Below are 22,919 nucleotides of genomic sequence, written 5' to 3'. Positions count from 1 at the left end.
GTGCAGTAGTGTGTCTTCGCTCACTATAACTTCTGCCTCCCAAGTAGCTAGGGCTACTCCAGGCCTTCTGAATAGCTAGGACTATGGGTGTGTGCCACCACACCTGGCTTTTTTTTTTTTTTTTTTTTTTTTTTTTTTTAGATACAAGTTTTTGCCATGTTTCCCAGGCTGATCTCAAAATCCTGAACTCAAGTGATCCACCTGCCTTGCCCTCCCAAAGTGTTGGGATTACAGATATGAGTCACTGTGCCCAGCCCAGAGCCCATATTCTTAATAACCACAGACCTATATATAATACTCTGACCTTGGTGACATTAATGGAGGCAGAGGACAGATCCTAAAAACTCAAGAATAAGGCAGTTCCAGGTCAGAACCAAGTTTTTCATGGTTAAGGCTGAGCTGAGCATCTAGAATCATGCAGTTCCTAGTGGAAATGCACCCAAGCCAAAGAGGTGGAGATAAGGGTGCAGGTCAAATTAAGAGGTCATCACACACATCAGTAGAGGAGATCAGACACAGGCGGAGTAGAGAGAGAGGACTTCAAAACACACACAAAACCAGACAAAGCAGAGAAAAGCAGGTTGTCAAAAGAGGAAGGAAATATTCAGGGACTAAGAAATTCTCAGGCACTAAAGGAATAGAGCCAGGCAAGCAAGAGAACAGATGTGAAATAACAAATCAGGGCAGAATTTGCTATTGGAGACAGATTTTTGCCTCAGGCCTGGCGCTTTTTTATAGTTCTTGTTGAGTTCCAAACCAGAGTCTTTATGGCTTCTGAGCCTTGCCCTGCTGGGGTGCAGAGAAGGGAGTAGATAATTGGGAACATGTGGTCAAATTGACGCCTGTCAGAAGATGGGGAGTAGCACTTTATAACAGGTTCGTCCTGAGAAGAACATGAAGGATATACCGTAAACACTTGTTATTAACAGACTTGTCAGTTCCTCTACATTGTGGAAACTCAATAAAGATTTGTTGTATGGATGAATAAATAAGTTTATTTATTTTTATTGCACTATCATTGACTAAATGAAAGAGGAGGCCTCTGTACACTTAAATTCCCTTCCTAATATAAAAAGATAATGGACAGCCTTCTTCATAATAAGTCTGTCACTAAAGATAAACCTTAGATTCCTGATCCCTTAACCAATATTATAACATTAAAAGTAATATTTAAGGCCAGGCGCGGTAGCTCACGCCTGTAATCCCAGCATTTTGGGAGGCCGAGGTGGGTGGATCACAAGGTCAGGAGATCGAGACCATCCTGGCTAACATGGTGAAACCCTGTCACTACTAAAAATACAAAAAATTAGCCAGGCGTGGTGGTGGGCACCTGTAGTCCCAGCTACTTGGGAGGCTGAGGCAGGAGAATGGCATGAACCTGGAAGGCAGAAGTTGCAGTGAGCCGAGATTGCGCCACTGCACTCCAGCCTGGGCAACAAAGTCAGACTATCTCAAAAAAAAAAAAAAAAAAAGTAATATTTCCAATGTTGTAGAGTTAGTAAAAAGAAAGATTATGAATATTCAAAAAAGGGAAGATCTGGCTTTGGAAGCCTGTTCTACACTGACCAGCCACAACTCCTCATCTGGAGAACTGAAACTCCATGCTAGGTGTAAACAGAGTCGAGACTATAAAAATAAACCCTTAAGTATATAGACAATTGATTGTGTTACAAATGTGCCAAGGCAATGAATTCATTGGTGAAAGTAGTCTTTTCATCAAATAGTGCTGGAATAATTGAATATCCACATGAAAAAGATTAACTTAGCTCCTCACCTCATATCATACATGAAAGTTAACTCAACGTGATTAGTGAAGAGATGAAACAATTTTTTATAAGAGACCATAAGAGAAAATCCTTGAGACATTGTGCTAGGCAAAGATTTCCTACATAGGATACCAAAAAAAAAAAAAAAAAGGTAAATTGGGCCTCATCAAAATTTGAAACATTTGCACTTCAGAAGACACAATTAAGGAAATAAAAAGACAAGCAATGGATCAGGGGAAAATATTTGCAAAGCAGAAATCTGATAAAGAACTTGCATTCAGAATTTACAAAAACCACTTACAACTCAATTATTGAAAGACAAACAACCCATTTCTTAAAAGTGGGCAAAGGATACAAATAGGTATCATCCCAAAGAGGACATGAATAGCCAATAAGTACATTAGAAAGATGCTCAATATTTTATTTACTAGGGAAATGCAAATTAAAACCACAACAAAATACCACTTCATATTCACTAGAATAGCTTACTAAATAAGACAGACATTTTGATAAAGTTATGGAGAAATAAGAACCCTCATACATTGTTGGTGGGAATGTGACATGATGCAATCACTTTGGAAAAGAGTTTGGGAGTTTCTCAAAAAGTTAAACCTAAAATACATCATGATTCAGTAATTCCACTCTTAGTTGTATATTCAAAAGTAATAAAAACTTGTCCACAGGAAGACCGGCACATAGATGTTCATAAAGGTTCATAACAGCATTATTCATAATAGCCAGAAATGGAAATGACCTAAATGCTCATTAACTGTTGAATGGACAGACAGAACACATTCTATCCATACACGAACTACTACTGAGCAATGAAAAAAAAAGGAACTGCTGACACATGCTATGTCACGGATGAATTTAAATCCTCGGGCTGAGTGAATGAAAGAAGACACAAGACACTGCATCTTGTATGGTTCCTTCATATAAAATGTCTCCCAAAGGTACATTTATAGGGGTGGAAAGTAGATTAGTTGTTGCCTGGGGTTAGGGGAAGGGGTATGGATTAGATGATTTATAGATGGGCAAAAGGGACCTTACTGGGGGGATTAAGTGTTCTGGGACTGATTTACTATGATAGTCATAGTTCTACCACTTGATAAGGTTAGTAAAAATTACTGCATTTCACATTTGAAATGGGTAAATTTTATGAAATGTGAAATATACTTCAATAAAGTTATTTTAAGCCAATAGTAAGAATTAAATAAGTTAATTACCCAGGAAATGTTCATTTCTTTACTATCTCTTTCACTTTATTATAGTTGACGAGGAGTGCCAGAAGCAGAGCACCATGCCTTCTCTTTTTCACCCTCTTCTCATATAAACCATTTTTTTCCATTAAAAAATATAAATAACTAAAGAAAAGTTTAAGTGATCAGTTTCTACTCTTAGAAAACTTCTGTTTTCTCTTCACATTCAAGACAGAGGGCTCTGAATAAGAAAATCTGAACAACGCCTCCCTTTCCAGAGCAGCCTGCCTTCCCACCTTCCCTGTCGGGCTCTTGACGGCACAGATGCTTCGCACAAGCCCAGCTGGTGGAGTCCAATGTCGCTGGCTTTGCTGAGTGCCTGGGTGAGGACGTTGGCCTCAGCATGTTAGCAATCCCTATTTGCTGGTTCTAATAGATACATTTTGCCTCCAGCAAAAAGTCTGCGTATAGTTAATAAGAATAATGAACAGTAGCAGAGAATTAATGGCCTCTTTATGAGAGATGGAGTTCGGTGTTCAGTGTTCTTGAATAGGAAAATTGTTTTATAGGCAAAATTAACTGGAAAGACCTTATTTAGCCAATTTTAAGGTAATGGGTTTTGGCTTCCAAATGTCAGTAAATGCAGGAAGGAAGAGTCCAGGTAAGGTTTGAGCCACTCACATAGCATTTCCTCAATTACTGAAAAGAGCAGGTTTGCCCCTCTGCAGCAGGTGGAAGCATGAGTAGTTGCAACCCCTTGCAAAGGGAAAACAAAGACAGCAATTTCTGTAGGTGCATTTGAGCTTTATCTTGGTTTACCTTTTGCCTTGCACTTTTATTTGTTTTTTTCCAGGGATGCTGAAACCATCAGGACATTCATGTTACCTTCAGTGGCTGGCCATGCTATACTCATCCGGGTGAGTGATCCTTACCTACCTCACTGTTTATGACCTATGTTCAGCATAATACATCCTGAAAATGCTCAGCCAGATCCCCAGTTGGCCAGTTCCCAGGTGAGCCCTGGAGCCCCCTGTGGATGGTAGCTCTAGACACCTGGATTTGAGGGATGCCGTCAATAGGAACATAATGGTCCAATTGATAGGGGTGCTGGGTTACGCCCTAAGCAAGCAGGCTTTTCCAGTCATGTATTGATTTAATCTATTTAAAAAACAAACAACAACAACAACAAAAAAGAACTAAAACACAACGACAACATTATACCAAACATTGTTGAAATGCTGGTAAGTCATTTCAGGCCACTAGTCAGATTGTTAAAACTGGCCTAGCAAGGATGAGGCCAGTAAACACGGAAAGAAGGTCACCAAAGAAAACCACACCCACTCAGTTCCTCAAAATTGTCATCATCTGGGCAGTGTTCATGTCCATTTACAGGACAATTACTGTTGAAGAAGGCAGGTGTCAACAACTGCATCTAGTTCCAAAGCTTTTTTGTTGTTGTTGTTTCTGTGCGTGCACCATCAATTTGCTCTCTTACTTCTTTAGTAATAATATGATAATGTGCCGGGCACTGTGCTGAGTTTGGCAGGGAAAAGAAGACACCTTCACAACCCTCTCAAAAGTTCTCACAGACTGTCAGGTCTAAATCTGAGGCCCACGGGGAGCTTTGGGGAAGAATATGCCAATTGTCTTCAGAATAGTTTCAAAGGGTAAAGCATGTCAGGACAGTACTATGTACAAAATAGGTACCAAAAAGCTGCACAGAGGATGTGCTGAGATATGCTTTATAAAATGATTAGAGGCATGAGAGAGAGGAATTTTCAGGACTATTCCAGAGGAAGAAAATAACACAAGTGAGGCCAAGTGACAGGAAGGCCCGAAGGATTCAGGGACCAGTCAGGAGTCCAGCTTGACTGGCATAAGGGGATGGAGGTAGATGAACCTGGTACAAAGCACTGTGGAGAGCACAGAGTAGACAAAGCAGGCGATCATGATATTCCTTTAGTTAAAATCATAGCATGGAGGTACATGAAGAAAATTGCGCAATAATATGGTTAATCTGGTGGTTGCACACACAATAGATTCAAATGGGGAGAGTTGGGAAGGGGGAATTCACTTGGGAAATAATTGGTCCCGCACAGCTCATGCCAGTGGCTGAAGAGAAGGGAATTTGGAGTGAACATGGAATCAAGAACAGTGTAGAAGCCAGTGTAGTTAGCAATCCAGGCAAAAGATAATAACTTGAATTTGAATTATCCTGGCTTTGGTAACAAATATATATATACACACACATAAAAATGTGGGGGTGTGTGTGTATATATATGTATATATGAATGAATAATTTTGGAGATAGGATAGCTTCAGACTAATGACAGAGAATGTTCGAGATATTAACAGAAACTGATCTCCAACACAGATTAGGTGCCTTTTGTCACTTCTTCACGTCAATCTGTTTTCCTCATCTACTCCCTTCAATGTCTCTCACCTTTAGTTTATTCTCTTATGAGGAAGAACTGATCGCAAACTTCCCTTCAATCCTGTTCTCCCTGCAAAAGACTAGAAAATGCTACACAAAGGAAGGTCTTTTAGAACAGACATGTCCCTTAGGTTGGAGGCACCTACCTCTAATCTGCAACTGCCTCTAACATGAGGGACAATTGTCTTTAGTGTTATCAGTGCTTGGCATAGCCTGAGACCCAGTAAAGTTTCAATGAACACTTGCTGAATGAATGAATAAATGAATGAAGACAGTGTCTTCATACCTCAGTGCAAATTAAGGTAAATTAATCCCAGCAGCTCTGTCTTCTTTAAAGGATTCTATCAGGATCAAAATACTCTTCTTTCTCCCTCTCCCTCTCCTCCTCAGAACACCATCACTACCAACAACTAGTTTTTGCTAGGCATTTCCTATGCTTGAGTCAATGTGGTCAGCAGACGTATTCATCCCAATGAATTGTGGCTTCCTCTGCTTCTATAGCTGTCTCTCCTACGGCAGAGTTAAAACCAGCCAATGCAACTCATCAGGACACAGTCTTCTCAATTAAATTTTCAAGAGAGAATGAAATGAATTGTCCTGACCTCCCTCTAACAAAGCTTTCTTCCCCTCAAAGAGCGCCCCAACAAAACTAAGCAATTAAGGATACTTGCCTTACTCCCAAGCCAGCTCCCACTGCCTTTCTTGAACTGATTTTCTTCTGGGGAATGAGAAAAAATGGAAGAAGGTGGCAAAGAATTCTAGAATACAAGCAGCATGCTCACATCAGGCCCCAGGGGTTCATAGAACCAAGAGGAAGGTGCCGCAGAGGTGACTGGCTTTGAAGGAAACTCACAGAGATAATCAATTTGATCACACAGGCAGACACTGAGGTATTTGTCAAAATGTCAGGGTTATGGTGAGTGCCAATATATTTGCTTTCCAATGCATTCATTTTTTAAAAAGCCTGTATCTAATGTGACATTGGACACAGTCCTTTTTCCCCTCATCACACTTTTCTGTTAGGAAATATGATATGCTAGTTTTCCTTTGGGAGTGGAATTTATACATAGAGACTTCCTGCCACACAAGGAAAGGAGAGTTATTTATTTGTTCGTGTGTTTGTTTCTTTTAGGAAGGTTCAAGAAATACATAGCAGTAAGTGAATAACAGGCCTATTTTTTTCTTTGTGCTAAACCTAAAACCCAGCTGAAAAGAGAATCATAGAGAGAATAGAAGATTGGCACATGACAGAGCCTTGGACTCCCTCCCTAAAGTAAACAGAGCAACATCTCGCACCTCCTGTTGGAGTTAACCAAGTGATACCATTTGCATATCTGCCCTGCCCAAACCTCATGTTGAAATGCAATCCCCAAGGTTGGTGGTTGTGCCTGGTGGGAGGTGGCTGGATCATGGGAGTGGATTTCTCATGCATGGCTTAGCACCGTCCCTTTGATGCTATCCTCACTACAGTGAGTTCTCATGAGATTTGGTTGTTTAAAAGTGTGTGTCACCCTGCCCCCATTCTTGCTCCTACTCCCTCCAGGTGAGACGCCTGCCTCCCTTTGCATTCTGCCATGATTGGAAGCTTCTTGATGCCTTCTCAGAAGCAGATGCTGCTAGGCTTCCTGTACTATCTGCAGAACCATGAGACAATTAAACCTCTTTTCTTACAAATTACCCAGCCTCAGGTATTTCTTTATAGCAATGCAAGAATGGTCTAATACATGAAGGCAGCCTCCTACCTGTCTTTCTCATGCTACCTACAGAAAATTTCTTAAGTCCAGATTTGCCCAGAGTCTCCTGGGAAGATGCTTGATTGCCCTGCAGAGAAGTCTGTCAGTGTGTTACCATGGATGATTTATTTTACGCCAAAAGATCTGCAGGTTGATCATCCTAACCCAGAGATTAACTTAAAATGGAAAAGGTAAAAATAATCAGCTCCTACTGAAATGACACAGTGTCCATATAGCTACCGTTGAAACACTGAAATTATAATTTATCTTATAATTAATAGGAAAGAAGAACGATCTGTTGCTCCTCAAGTGAATTATTGAGACAACTGGGGAAAATGTGCTAAAAAAATACTGTGTAGGAGAATTCTTAAAATGGAGACTGACCAGCTGTGAAAAATGCTATGTCAAAGACTTCTATATATTGGGCCATTAATTATTTTGTTTCTGTAGATTTCAGAAAAGATCTTTGTTTTCCTCCAGGGAGCAGTGGTGCGAAATAGGTAATGCTCTCTACAGGCTGCTCTTTCATGAATCTTCAGCTTTCTGGCCATCAAAGAAGTCCTTCCCCCAACCCTGCCCCCTCCCTTCTCTGCCAGATCCGCCTACTCTTTTTTGGAATGCGTGCCTCATGGAAGAATTTAAAGGTTTCTCAGCAAATGACATAGAGTATTTCAGAGATGTCATTTTGGTCCTACTAAACCTCTAGACTTGGACTTGGGTGTGTGTACTAGTTTCTTATCTGCTGTGCAATCTTGGGAAGTATTTAAAATTCTGAGTTTTATTTTCTGGAGATGTAGATGGTCATAAGAGATACAATTATAACCCTAAATATTTTATGTGTTGGCTACTATTGTAAATGCTTTATGTACATCAGCCCATTTTATCCCTTCTATAATTTTCAAGAAGCTATGAGGCCCAGGGAGGTTAAATGATCTACCCAAGGTGAGGTGGTCCTGAGACAAATGGAAGATTATTCAGTACAGATCTTGCGGAAGGAGCTTAATCAGTGTCCTCTCTCCTCCCCTTTTCCCCTGATTTTCACGTCCTTACAAATACTTCTCTGCAAGACTAAAAACCACCATGGATATAAAGAACGGGGCACAATGCACTACTTTCAGAATTCTGCCACTTCTGTAAAGGCACAAAATATATAGTTAACAGTTGAAGGTAGGTCATTTTGCAACTATGCCACTCTTAGAGTCTAGCTTGGTGTCCTATTTTCATTGTAAAATTTAGCAAATATGTTTGGTAGAGCACACGTGCTCTGATTTAAGGGCATCAGTCTGGGGTCAGGAAGCTGGTAGCTGGCTCAGCTCTGTAGCTGATTTTGGCAAATCCCTGGATGATCCTTGGGTACAGCACAAACATGCAGCCTCAGTTTACCCATCTATATGATAGGATTTGTAACAACTGCTTTCTTCTTTCAGCTCAAGTTACTGAAGAAATAAGAGTTCTCAAATGGCACAGCTGCATCCATGTCTGCCAGGGAAGGGAAAACACAGCTATAAAACTCCCACCTTTGGCAACTTTGTTCTGAGCACAGGTCAGTTAGAGTCACCAAGGCAATTGCTATTTTTGGCCATACTTCAAGGGGCCATTTGTACACCTCAGCTCAGCTTGCAGTCTCTACTAGGCCCACTGGCTAAACCGTGTTAGAGAACCAGTAACTATTATTGGATTTAGTCCAAAAGGTAGAAGATGAAAACACATCTGTGTTCAGAGCATCTATGAAAGCACAAGCTGTAGCATCTTCATTCCTGTGAATGGAGAAACAAGAGACTTGCTGGGATTTCCACAAACAGGATTCCTGCAGAGTGGTTTTGCTAAAAGGCAGACAGCAGGGCAGTAACAGCTGTGCTGTGACCAGGTCCATCTTCAACCACAGGAACTGTCTCAGGATAAATATATAATGTGTGTGTGTGTGTGCATGTGTGTGTGTGTAATACACCTATTACACAGAGAAAGAGAGAGAGAGACTAATCATTTATATGCGTATGATATGCTGGAGAGGCAAAACAAACTTCCTTCTGAGACTCAGCCCAAGAATATTCAACCAGCTGAAGAAGGATACCAGGAGATGAGAAATTTCAGTCTCAACTTTTCATGGCAGAAAAAAAGAAGGAACTAATAGTCTTCCAGAAGAGAAAAAATCAAGATTCATTCTCCTGCAAAGGTTACAAATAATGTTGACTGTTTCTCTCCCACCTCTTCCTTCCTTTGGTATTCATCAAGCAAAATGCTAATACATGAAAAGCCTTCCAATTTAGGTGTTTCAACATGCAGTCTCGTTCAGACGAGATAAACCCAGCTCTATTACAGTCACCATGTTGTTTCTGACAGCATGAAAATGGAACTGTATCAATCCTCTCAAGCCCTTCTCCCAGGACTCCCTCTTGAGTCTGAGTTCTGGTCAGCAGGGCAGCCGGGTTGATGGGTTTTACCTGCAGACTGGGGGCCAATAAACAGAACAAAGCCCAAATAGCATCCTCACCAGCGTGCCTCTCCAAGAGGCTCCATATCTAGGAACTATTCATAACAAAGCTGTCATGTCCCTGTTACGCCTTAAAATCGCTATGCAAATTAGCAAGGGAGTGAAAGAAGCCATAGGATTAGGCAGGAGAATTTTTTAAGGCAATATCTATCACTTAGCCATCGTCCTGGTTGTTATTATAAGTGGCATAAAAGAAACATCTACCACATGCCCAGAGTCCATGCGTTGAATTCTGAACAGTTTGCTTCCCTTGCTCTATGCTCCGCTGTCCCTTTCACTCTATTTTTCACTCTGTTTTTCCTGAAACTCTTGACTGCCAACCTTCCTGTCTATCTAACATTTACTTTCTCTCCATGCTGCTGGGGCTTGGCACAATCACTCCTGGGCCTCTCACCTACGCCCTCTCCTGTTCTCCTGGGCTCTTGCTACCTGTGGATAACCTTTCTGGAGCAGCCCTTCCTACTTAGCCTGGCCACCAGACGTCCTGGTCCAAATGTAGCCCTTCCGGATCACATGAGATCTATACCCCACACCCATCTACCCAGACAGGATAATGTTACAAGGGATGCAAACAGAGTTTATCAGCAAGTAACAAAAATACTGTGCATCTATTACATCCAAAGTACTCTCTCAGTTAGCATGGGGTTACTGAAAGTGATAAAATTAGATCATTGGCATTTTTTCTAAGTTGCCCAAGATAGTCTGGCAAAGAATATCACATCCAAAATTTGCTCCATCAAATTTGGCTTTTAAAATATGTAAATATATCATTAATATTATAATTGATATATTAATATTAATAATAGATGTTAGTGAATAATATTAATATATAATTAATTGGTATATAATATATATAAGATCCCTTCTCTCAATTTGCTGTCTTGATTTTGGGACAAATCATAAAAATAAATTTAAATAATCCAATACTAAACAACAACAAAGACTACAAGATAGGAAATGTCACAGGGAGGAGTGTGATCAGTTGCTGAGTGATGGGCTCAGTGAAGCCTGTGAGTTAGAAGTAGGGAGGTCACCATATACTAAAAGCTCTACGGTGAAGGTGAAGGTGGTGGCCGAGGAGGCAGCTGGAGCAGCCTTTCTTGAAGGACTGCATTAGGTGTATGGTGGTAAAATACCACAAAGAGCATGATAACCCTGGCAGTGTGGGATAGTTCAGCAGACACCTAGGAAGATGTCACCATAGGACTGGTTCAGAAATAGAAATTTAAGATATTACTTAAGACTGAGGCTAAGTGGAATTTTCTTATGTTTTGTTGTTTCCATAAGAAACAAAACAAAACAACAACAAAAAACACACACACAGAAACACAAATTCTTTATGATCCCAGGAACTCGCATCCCCCTTTCAGTGCTTGCAACCAGGCGCAAGAAATCAATTTGTTTTGCAAATGGTCTTTGGAATGACTTAATGTTTGGTTTTGTTTTATTAAATAACACTTCACAGATGACAAGCAGCAAAATTTCATCCTTGCAAATATGGAAATTGCTCAAGCACCACAAAGCCATAGCCAGGTTGATGCTTTGCCTATTCAATCCTTCCTCCTTTTCCATACCCCCATAACCCTGATCTTACTGACTTGATGCTTTTGAAGCCCAGCTCTGCCTTTGATCTATTCTGTCTCATTATTAGCTCAAGTTATTTGATGTCTTACAGGTCATAAATATTTTGATATTGAGATTTCCAAAAGAGCCACTTACCTAAGGCAAGCTGGGAGCAGCTCTTTCTGGAAGATCCCTTTGCCCCAGATACTCTAAGATCCATCATCTGCTTGGCTTCTTTGATAAGGCTGTCTTAAGGTGACCTTGGGCCTTCCCTCTACGGATGCCTAATATAACGGCAGTAGAGTTAAAGCTGGAGATGGAGGTACATTCAGTAGTTGGGCACTGTTAAGTTCTGCTCTCCTGATTTTAAAGGCAGAATTTTGTGTTGCTGACAGATCTGGGAGACACTCTACTTCCCAGCCCACAGTTAAAAACAGTTGGTTTTAACAATATAGACACTAAAAGCCATAATGCAAATAAGATGAAGCACAGCTGTGATACATGTGTCTTATCCAGGGTGGTGCTGGAAACATGATCTGGACTCACAGATCCCGCTATTGGGTAGCAACATAAATCCAGAGGGATGTGTTGTCAGCCGCAAAGGGCAGGGGGAACCTGTGAAGGAGGAGTCTGCCTCTAAATTATGGCAAAGGTAAATAAATATCTTCAGAACCTAGATGATCAGCCTTTCAGAAGGTGGCCCACGGGAACAGATTTATTCACCCCGCGTTGAAAGCCACCAGAACTGGAAGAAACTCTAATCTGCAATCATTTTTCACAAAGGCGGGGCAAGGGTTGAGTCATACTATTTCTCAGAACATACCATTTTATTTTCTTTTATTCTTTCATATAAAGTTGAAACGTTATAATTATATCTTAAAGTATTGTAATTATTGTAGATTTTCATAGAAATAAAGCCATATATCAGTGGGGGAAAAAAACCCTTTGTCAGATCATGTATTCCAATTCTGGTGTAGGAAATTTATGGACACCATAAGCTAGAAAGCTCACACTGTGACAAGGTCTGCCTGGGTAAAAATGAAGAGCTCCTACCCACGGCTTTTCAGTTTCTGGCAGGAAACAAGGGATAAAAGAAAAAGATCATGGAATTTTCATGTTTACTCCCTTCAGCTTTTCTTGTTGTTGTCATTATATTCATGACACAAATAATAATAGTGCTACACTATTTGTGTACTTCACCATTTATAAACTGTTTCCATGCATATTAGTGTGACACACATCCTAGGAGGATGATCGCTATCATGCCCATTTCACAGGTAAGGACATTATAGACAGAGAATAAGAGAATTGTATAAGTTTGCAGGGTGAGTAAATAGTTGATCTGAGCTAGCCGCCAGATCATATGTCTTCTCAAGAGATGCTTTGAACCTTGTACTCCCCCACATTGTTATAAGAGCCCTAGAGACTCCCTGGCCCCAGTGACCACTGAAAAAATAATGGGGGACAGAAAAAGACATCGCTACTGTGCAAGTTCCCAAAGACCCAAGAATCAAATTGCTTTGAATAGTAGGGATAGTTACAAGACTGATTTTTAGAAATGTAGAGACCTCAGCCCCAGCCAAAGGGAAATCACACTTGCCTAGATCAAGGCACTGTGTACTTTTTCTCTGATGCATTTGTCACAGGAAAATTTAGATTTAATTGTGTGATCACTTAATTAAGTCTGCCTCTCCCAATAGGCTGGAAGTTCCACCAGAGCAGGGATTTTACTTGCTCCTTTGCACACCATTTCGTCCTCGTGTCTCGTACACTGTTTGGCACTCAATAAGTATTAATTGAGTGGTTGAATGAATGAACTAATGAGGGGGCCTAGACTCTAAAGAAAGAGATAAATATGGCTTTCCCTTTGAAATAAGGAATCTCATATTAAAAATGAGAAGAATTAGATGGGGCAGTGTGATCAACACAACCCACTCCTTTTGATTCTATATGTTTCAGAATAGAATCTTATCACTGTTCCTTTTATTTTCAGCTGCTGGCACCTCATTGTAGGAGATCAAAACAGTCAGTTCTGTTGAGGGTGAAAGGGAAGGAAGGCATGGGAGAAATAGTATTCGGATGGAACAAAAAGTAAAATTCTTGGTGGACTAGGATAGCCACAATAAAAGGAGAATGTCACTTCCAAAATATGCAGGTGGAAATAGCCATTATTATCATCGTTTCTAAAAGAGATAACCTGAACTCCAGTCTAAGCAAGGCATGTACAGTGAATTCCTTGGGAGATGGTCCCTTTGCTTTCTGGCTGTACCCGCTTGAGATGGCCAGATTTGTTAAGAATCTAGTCAAGGAGATAGGGAAAGGTAAGCAGTTGGACAGGGGCTTTAACCTCAACTTTGGCCTCATTAGTAGTAAATTTAACTAAACTGAGCCAAGTGGCTTTGGTTCTAACTTCAGCTTCTGTATTTTTATCGTTCTTTTTTCCTCTGTCGTAACTGTAGTTTTAGAAAGGTCACTGTGAGGTCAAGTTGACATATGCAGCATCTGGAAATGGTAAATGGTCTGTAATGAGGGAGAAGCTTGTCATGCACTCAGTACCACTGATTTCTTGTGAAAGAATATTAGTTGCCAACAGCAATAGAACATTCTTGGAGTCTTTAGACTTTTTGCTATTGAACGCCAAGTTTTTAATTTGTTGCTCTTAAATCAAGTAGAATTTTGCTTTAGTACGAAAGAAGTAATTTATATATAAGTTCACAAAAAGTGCTTTTAACTTGGAACAACAGGTAGGGGTGTGGAGGTTGATTTTTCAAGTGTAACTGGTAATGCAAGAAGTGTCTTATTGACGCTTATCTCCAGCTTACACATACGTCAGCCTCTGGATATATTAATATTAATAAGGAAAAAAAGTGCCCTGTTAGTTAAACATTGAAGTGTGTCTTAGGCCAGGCAAGGTGACTCATGCCTGTGATCCTAGCACTTTGGGAGGCCAAGTCAAGAGGATCGCTTGAGGCCAGGGGTTCTAGACCAGCCTGAGCAACATAGTGAGACCTATCTCTACAAAACATTTTTTAAAATTAGCAAGCATGGTGGTGTGCACCTGCCGTCCTATCTACTCAGGAGGCTGAGGTTGGAGAATGGCTTGAACCCAGGAGTTTGAGGTTACAGTGAGCTATGATCATGCCACTGCACTCTAGGCTGGGCAAATGAGTGAGACCCTGCCACACAAAAAAAGGGGAGGTCAGGCACAGTGGTTCATGCCTGTAATTTCAGCACTTTGGGAGGCCGAGGTGGGTGCATCACTTGAGGCCAGGAGTTTGAGATCAGCCTGGCCAACACGGTGAAACCCCATCTCTACTAAAAATACAAAAAATAGCCAGGTGTGGTGGCGGGTGCCTGTAATCCCAGCTACCGGGAGGTTGAGGTATGAGAATCACCTGAACTTGGGAGATGGGAAACGGAGGTTGCAGTGAGCCAAAATTCTGCCACTGCACTCCATCCTGGGTGACAGAGTGAGACTCTGTTTAAAAAAAAAAAAAAAAAAAGTAGGTCTTAACAAACCAAGTCTTCTTCCTCCTCAATGGCCACTTTTCCCTACCATGGCTCACTTTCCTTCCGTCCTTCTCTGTGCACATCCCTTCCTTTCTCCCCGTGACATGATTCACTATCTCAGGTCCCCATTTCAAGGCTTAAAAAGCTTAATACAGGCTGAATACATAGTAGCTTCTCCAAAGGCATCTGTTGAATAATTCAATTAACAGTTGAGGTAAGTCCTCAAAGCCATTGGGAATTATGCTGCTATCTGAGAAGATTTGCGGATATGAAAAAGTGTGCCATGAATTAAGACACCAGATGCAGCTTTATGTCCAGAACTGAACAGAGCTCAAATAAAAGCATCATTACTAGATTGTTCCTAACACGTGCCCCTTCCATATCTGGAATGCCAAATCCTGCTCATTCAAGTCTTCTTCAAAGACAGGTTCTAAGGCTTCATTAATGTTTATAAAACATTTTGAGATCTCCCTGAGAGTCATTAGAGAATAAAATGATAGTAGCAGTTCTAGCCCAGCTGGAAGGCACGTTCATCAAACACCTCCAGGAAGAATTCTCTAGCTAATTGGATTTTGCTTGTTTTCAGACACCTGCCAAATTTTTTTTATACCCATAGGTTCTTAACTACATTACAATTTCTGGGATTTGGTTTTATCTCTTCTTCCAGAAGGCCCCAGAAAACATCCCTTGCACCAACCTATTCATGCTCTATATGGCCCTATAACATATGGTGGAGTATGGAGTGAATGAGGATTTGGAGAGGCCAGTTTGAGTTAGGGCCCTTGAAGAAAAGTTTGTTTCTTCATGTACTGAATCTTGGTAAAGCTAAGACTAGATCCCTGATCTGCTGTTCACTGAGCAATTGGAAAAAAATTTGTGGTTGGTGTTATTGTATATACTTACAGGCAATAAAAGTCAGGGGGCAACATTAAGGCACCTGTAAGATGTCACAGTGTAAATGAACTTAGTCTGATAATCAACTCAAGAATAAAGAAACCTAATTTTGCATATTCAAGGCTTGAGCTGATCTCTAGCCCTGTGGGTAGTAGAACAAATTTTCTTATATTACCTGTTGGTCACCCTTTGCCTCATTAAGTGACTGTAGATCAATGAGCATGGAGAATCATGAGACAGTTTCATGCTAGGGAAGGCAAATTGCAGTTCAACTTCAAAGCAACACACCTGACCTCATACAAAAGTGCTCCAGTTTATTACTTTGCACGACTGTGTGTTTCAATTTATTACACTGATGACTTACCTTGTACTACTCTGTGTTCAATTATGTATTTTCTGTTCTCATTACAGACCTTCAAACGACCGCGAAAATATATTCATTTAATGCTTTTTCTGTTCTTTTAAAATTTTTATTACTCAGAAAGGAGGAAGAAAATGGTTTGAGCATTAGCACTGGGTATAAACTCAGATTGATTCTATGTATTTAAATTACTCAGATAATTGGAGCAAAGAAACTCTTTCATTGGAAATAGCTAAATAGTAGCTAGAAGAATATATTTAGAGTCTTCACTGCCTAGATATTTCATATCCACGAATACAAACTAATACAACCAATATGCAGAACAATGCAGGGAAAGGAGTATAATGAAAAACTACTGGGGATCAAAAGAGATCAAGTGTAGCAGGATGGTATTTTGGAAAGAGATGGGGTCAATAATTTGAGAGATTTGTGTTCTAGTTGAGAATCATCTACTTACTAGGTTTTGATTTGGGGAAGTCTTATTTGTTGGAATAGAGTATCTATGTAGTTCCTTCCCATTGCAAATTATATGATGTTTTTAAATGTGAAGAGCCAAAATTAATCTAAATTAATTAATTATTAAGAAGAATATCATATTTATGATGAACAATGTATGAGTCAGTGTTCTATCTTACTCTATAGAATGCTCTAGGCTTTGTCTTGTTTTAAAATAGGTCCCACCAGTGGGTTGTGGCTTAAAGAACAAAGATTATTGCACTCGTTTCATCACTGAAACTGTCTTTTCTGAGGCTTGAAATTTATTTATTGAGGGCAACAATGAGCTAAGGCTTAAATGCTAATGTCTCTGAGAGAAGTAATCCAATTACTTACATTTGTCCTAAGGGGCAAACGTATGAAGACTAACAGTGAACTGGGGACTCTATGCAGTCTGAGGTTCAAAGCCATTGACTGAATCCATAGGGAAGCCAAGAATAAAAGGCAGCAAGCTCTCTCTCTCTCTCTGTCTCTGAGAACCTGTCATTCCTCTTCCTGCAAACTTTCTGCTGCTACCAAGGCTGGACAATGCTTGCCCCTAAAGAATATTAGACACCTTTTCTTGGGCTGTCCATTGATAGTTCTGTCTGTCTACTCTCCAGGGAATAACCATCTCTCTTTTAGAATGTTGTTAAAATATCCTGCAAAACCTGGTAATAAAATATTTTTATCCTCATTAATCAAAAAAGCATGCATTCAGCAGTTGAAGTTGAAAAGAAATGATATTATCACAATCTGAACATCACAATAATATGAGTCTTTACTAGAATTTTTAATTCAAAGAAACAGTTTGAATATGAAGAGTATTGGACAAGCAATCATTTATTTAGGTTACACAATGAGAAACAGTCTATTTTCCTGACTAATTCTTCTTACCAATTTAATTCAATCTGAAGCAATAAACCTCATGGATGGCATGATATTTTCCTGTATCCTGAAATTAATTTCTCATTCTTTACTTCATTCATTATTCATTCACCTGATAAACATTTATTCATTTCTAAAACATTGCTAGGTATGAAGTGTTTGTAATATGGAGACTTAAGGGATGGCTTCCCAACAGGTCTTCTGCTACTGTGGGGCTCCTAGAGATTGTAATAACCCTCTAACCCTCTATCCCTCTCTTGCCCCTCCCTCCAGGACAATGTGAGGAGCAAGACTTCAAATTTCCTGGTTACTCAGATTCCCAAGGTCATTGAAACTAATATACAACATCCCTATTACCCAGAGCGTTCCCATGAAGCTTTTTTGCATTTTATCTGGCACCAAACTCAATTTTTTTGTTCACCCTGACTCTAAGGAACTATTTTTGATTTAAATCATTCTTATTCTGATCCCCTTTTTTCAACATCACAAAGCTATGCTTCAGCATCACCCAGCGGTGCCTCTTCTCTGCCACCTTCTTGAGGTGAAACCCTTTCAGTGGTGTGCAAATAAGGAAACTTCCTTGAAAGGCAAAGGCACAATCTGGCGCTGCCTTTGCTGAGAAACTCTCCTCATTATAAAGGCACATGATAACCTATTTTGAAATATAAAACAGTCCTTTCAGCCTGCAGTTGAAAAACAGTATTTTAAGATTTGTCTTGAATGTCTCCTTTCAAGGGCTCCTTAATGAATTCCTGAGTTTAAAGGGAGTCACAGAAGAAAAGTATCCTCTTTGCTTTTTCTTTGTTCCCTTAAGAAATTAATGCACGTTATGATTTATGGAGGCCACTCCAAGGCCTGGTGTATCTGAGATCCCATTTGCTAGGCACATCTTGCAGCAATTCATGCCTAGAACTATCTACAGGGATGGGCAGTGTACCAGGCATTGTCCCATAAAGAACAGATGGCACAGCCAAACTTGGATAATTCAAGAAGACTTCGTCTGCACAAAGGCTAGCAATAAAGGTGCAGGTTGGGTGATAGGGAGGCCCCAAAGGATGGTAGAAAAACCCTGGGCTGCCAGTGGCAACTGAAGCCAGCTCCAGGACTAAAGAGATCAGGGAAGAGAAAGGCTACCAGAAACTACCAGGGAAGAGAAAGGCTACCAGAAACTGGAAAGGGAAAGGGTCACATTAGCAGGCTGCCTAGAAAGGTGGAACAAGGGACACAGCTAGTTTAAGGCAACCTTTAAAAAAGGAGCCAGAGGAACAAATAGTCCCTCCCTTCATCTCCAGCTGGGGTTCCCCTTGGCTGAACTCACCTTGAAGCCATAGGACACAGGAGCACACCAAAGATTTCCTTATAGGCCAGCTTCCTCGGGCAGAGAGCAAGGCAAAGACAGGTAGAGAGTGTTTCCAGAAGGGCAAATGGAGACTGCCTAGCACAAGCAGGGAGCCTGCTGCCTGACCATCACATCCTCAGGGCTATGGTAGTAGCTTCCAACTGGTCTGCCTGCTTTAGGGTAAACGCACACCCAGGTTTGCCCAGCACAATGGCTGCTACAGTTCTACTGCATAGTAATAAATAGTTTCAATTTTCACTGTCAAATGTGCCCTGGTTTAGGTAACAAATTAAATGGTCATTCCATGCTGCTTCAACTCTTCACCCCGTCGAGTTCTCCAAGCTAACAGAGTAACCCTTTAAAAGAGAGAATGAGACCAGGCACGGTGGCTCAGGCCTGTAATCCCAGCACTTTGGGAGACCGAGGTGGGTGGATCGCCTGAGATCGGGAGTTTGAGACCAGCCTGACCAACACGGAGAAGCCCCATCTCTACTAAAAATATAAAATTAGCCAGGCGTGGTGGCACATGCCTGTAATTCCAGCTACTTGGGAAGCTGAGGCAGGAGAATTGCTTAAACCCAGGAGGCAGAGGTTGCAGTGAGCCGAGATCTCGCCATTGCACTAAAGCCTGGGCAACAAGAGAGAAACTCTATTTCAAAATATAAAAATAAAAAATAAAAGAGAGAATGGAATCATAAGAATGGAAACATAAAAGAGAGAATGGAATCATATGTTTAAAACTCCGTGAGGATGCCCACATCAATTGCAAAGTATCACAGCCCACAAGGTTCACTCTGCCTCCCTTCTGTCTCTCTGACCTCATCTCCTTCCATTCTCTCTGGCTTCCTCTGCCCTGGACACACCTGTCTCCTTGGTCTCCTTCAACAAGCTGGTCACACTGCCACCTGGGCCCTTTACATTCACTGTTGTCTCTGTCGGGAAACCTCTTCTCCAAGACAGCCCTCTGGCTTGCTCTCTCTCATTTCCTTTACATACTTAATGGAAAAAAAAAAAATCACCTAGCAAAGAAATCTTCGTTGACCACCGATTCTATGTCTTCTCCAGCAGTTAAAGTCTTCCCTTGGCTCTGCTTTTTTATTTTTATGACACTTCCCATCATCTCTATATTTATTTGGTTATTTTCCGTATTCTTCCACTAGAGCAGAAGTTCCCTATGAACAGGTATATATCTGCTTTGCCAGTTACCATAATCCTAGAGTTTAGTAGAGTGCCTGGCACATATTATATGCTCAATAAATATTTCTTGGGCAAATAAAAGATGAAGATTACTCAGGAAAAAGATAGAGCTGGCTTCAATCTGTGAATCACAGAATGATTTGTTTCATTAGACTAAGCAATTGAAGCATATATGTTATATAAATTCTAAATTATTATGCAAAATAAGGGTGATTATTAATATTGCTCTTGTTACTATCATCAGCACACAGAGTGAGTGGATAGACTAAATTATATCTGAAGGTTCTTACATCCATTTGTATCTTTGGCTATAATTATTATATTTTTGCACATACTTTCTTAAAACATATTGAGACTATTTCTGATAAAGAATCCCTTTACTGCATAAATAAGTACTTTGTTCATTAAAATAGTCGTGAGTCATATTGAGAATACAGGGGTTTTGTGTCTGGTTAATTGAGGCCCCAAAACGATAAGTGACCACAAAACTAATGAATATAGTATTAAATACTATAATACTAGAGTATTTAATACAATAATGAGTATATATTAAAATACAAAGAAAACAAAGAATATTTCAAAGGCGAACACAGCTCAAGGTTAAAATAAGGGGAATATCTGCTTTAGGAAAATTTCCATGGGAGGTGATCTCACTGGGAATGACTGACATATCTGTATTTTCTCATCAATCTTCCAGGAAGATATTATTTTATTTTTATCCAGCCAACCAAAAGGTGGCAGACTGTACAACACAACATTGTACCTGCCCTAACATTGAGAATACAACAATATTCAACGTGCTTTATATGACCCACATTTTTTTAACATAAGCCATTTTATATATTCAGAGAACATTTTGAAACCAAAGCTACTATTTAGCTTATTACAACATAAGAATCTCTTTTCTTATAATGATTAGCATCACAGCTTTTAGTTGGCCCATATGCCAGTTTTTGGTCTTGAAGTCCAAATGTAAAAGGATTGAGGGAGAAAGAGAAAGGACATCTGAGGACTGACAACTCCAGGTCTCATCTAAGCCTCACAAGTGTGGTTTTCACCATTGTTATGGATGAAGATGCTGAGGCCCGGCACAGTTGCGTAACTTGCCCACAATTACTCCATAATTCTGGTGTCTGATAAGGCCTGGAGGGTTTTAACCCACATCTGTCTTTCTCTAAAAGCCATGACCTTTTACTTGAACCATGCAGCCTTTTCATTTCTAGACTTAATGGAACTAAAAGGACATTTTATTGCTAGAGTTTAAGCCAAGTTCATGCCCAGACTCTACCAGCTCAGGGATCTAAAGCAATTTCAAAGAATCAGAGTTAACTCAATCGAATTTAGAGCCAATTTGTTTCCATTCTCTTGAGGAAGAAAGGTGTCAGCTATTACCATTCCTACCATCAGACTTTATCACTTTCAAAGGGCCATGACTCACCCTGTCCTCACTGAATTCTTGAATCCTTAGGTTTGCATGCTGAGCTCCAAATGGGTGCTCAAGGCTTTGCCTTAAAAGTGCATAGATATGAATATTTTCTTTATATAAAAAAACTTAAGTTATGTTTAATTTTCTAAGTGAGATGATGGGGAAGGACATTTATTAATAAACACATAACTCTATTAAATAAGACAAATTCAATAATTATTCATGCTACAAATGATTCCTGAACATAAAATATTTGTCCAGAAATTGACTTTAACTTGTGAGCTTTACATTTACTTTCCCAGAACCAAAAGCATAATTTACTTTTAACAACAAAAAAAGCCAATATTCTTATGTGTTTCAGGAACGTACCAGGTCGAATAAATATTTTTTAGTACCACTGCTGTGTGCCTACTAGAGTGCAGCAAGAAGATTATTATTTAATCTGTGACCTTTAGGGAATTTTAATGTCATAGGGAGCCAGGAAATAACACATTTGATATCTTTTTATTTTTAAAAAAAGAAATCTGCTTGGAGGCCGGGCGCGGCGGCTCACGTCTGTAATCCCAGCACTTTGGGAGGCCGAGGCGGGCGGATCACGAGGTCAGGAGATTGAGACCATCCTGGCTAACACGGTGAAGCCCCGTCTCTACTAAAAATACAAAACATTAGCCGGGTGTGGTGGCGGGCACCTGTAGTCCCAGCTACTCGGGAGGCTGAGGCAGGAGAATAGCCTGAACCCGGGAGGCGGAGCTTGCGGTGAGCCGAGATCGCGCCACTGCACTCCAGCCTGGGCGACAGAGTGAGACTCCATCTCAAAAAAAAAAAAAAAAAAAAAAAAAAAAAGGAAATCTGCTTGAATGTCCAAATAGCTCATGGCATAGTAAACTCCTTAGAAGTACAGAAGAAGACCTATGGGCTGCAGATATCAGCGAATACCTGATAAAACATAGCTAGACAACGTAAAGGTCAAGTTTGGTTTTTCCTGGGACCTCAGAAGTGCCTCAGAGGCATCCCCTGCTTTTCATTGCTGCTACCACGGCTTCAGCAGGGCTCTTGTTTTCTCTCCCCCAGCTCTTTGCCGCTCAAAAGTTGGGTGCTTGTTAGAAATGCAGAATATCAGGCCACACTTGGACCTCTTCCATCAGGGTTACATTTTAACCATATCCCCAGGTAATGTAAATCTAAAGTGTGAGGAACACTGATCTAGATTATTGTGATAACCTCCCCAAGTGCTATGTGTGTCAGGGTTTGTCCACTCTCCACAAAGTTAGCAGAATGATCTTCCTACGGCGCGTGTCTGTCCCAGTCATTCCTCAGATTAAAGCCCTTCCACAGCTCTTGTGCTGCCCGTGTTATGTCCAGACTCCCTGGTATGGTGTGTGTAGCTCTTTAGATCACCCGACCACTCTAAGCTCACCATCTTTCTCCATAATCCACGACTCACCTGCCTTTCCAACCCCCAGGCCCCTGGCAAGTACTCAGACATGTTTACATATTCACACTGTCTTGTTCTTAGAGTCAAATCATTCAATCAAATCCAGCAAAACTTTCTTCCTTTCTTAGCACTCCAGGTTTCTATTGATCCTCTAACATTCTCATCTATCACTAAGCTCTCAGTAAGAACTGGCCAGGTTTCCTTACTCA

This window comes from Gorilla gorilla, chromosome 9, assembly GCF_029281585.2.
Source record: "Gorilla gorilla gorilla isolate KB3781 chromosome 9, NHGRI_mGorGor1-v2.1_pri, whole genome shotgun sequence".
Classification (NCBI taxonomy): Eukaryota; Metazoa; Chordata; class Mammalia; order Primates; family Hominidae; genus Gorilla; species Gorilla gorilla.
This window is presented reverse-complemented; position numbering follows the sequence as displayed.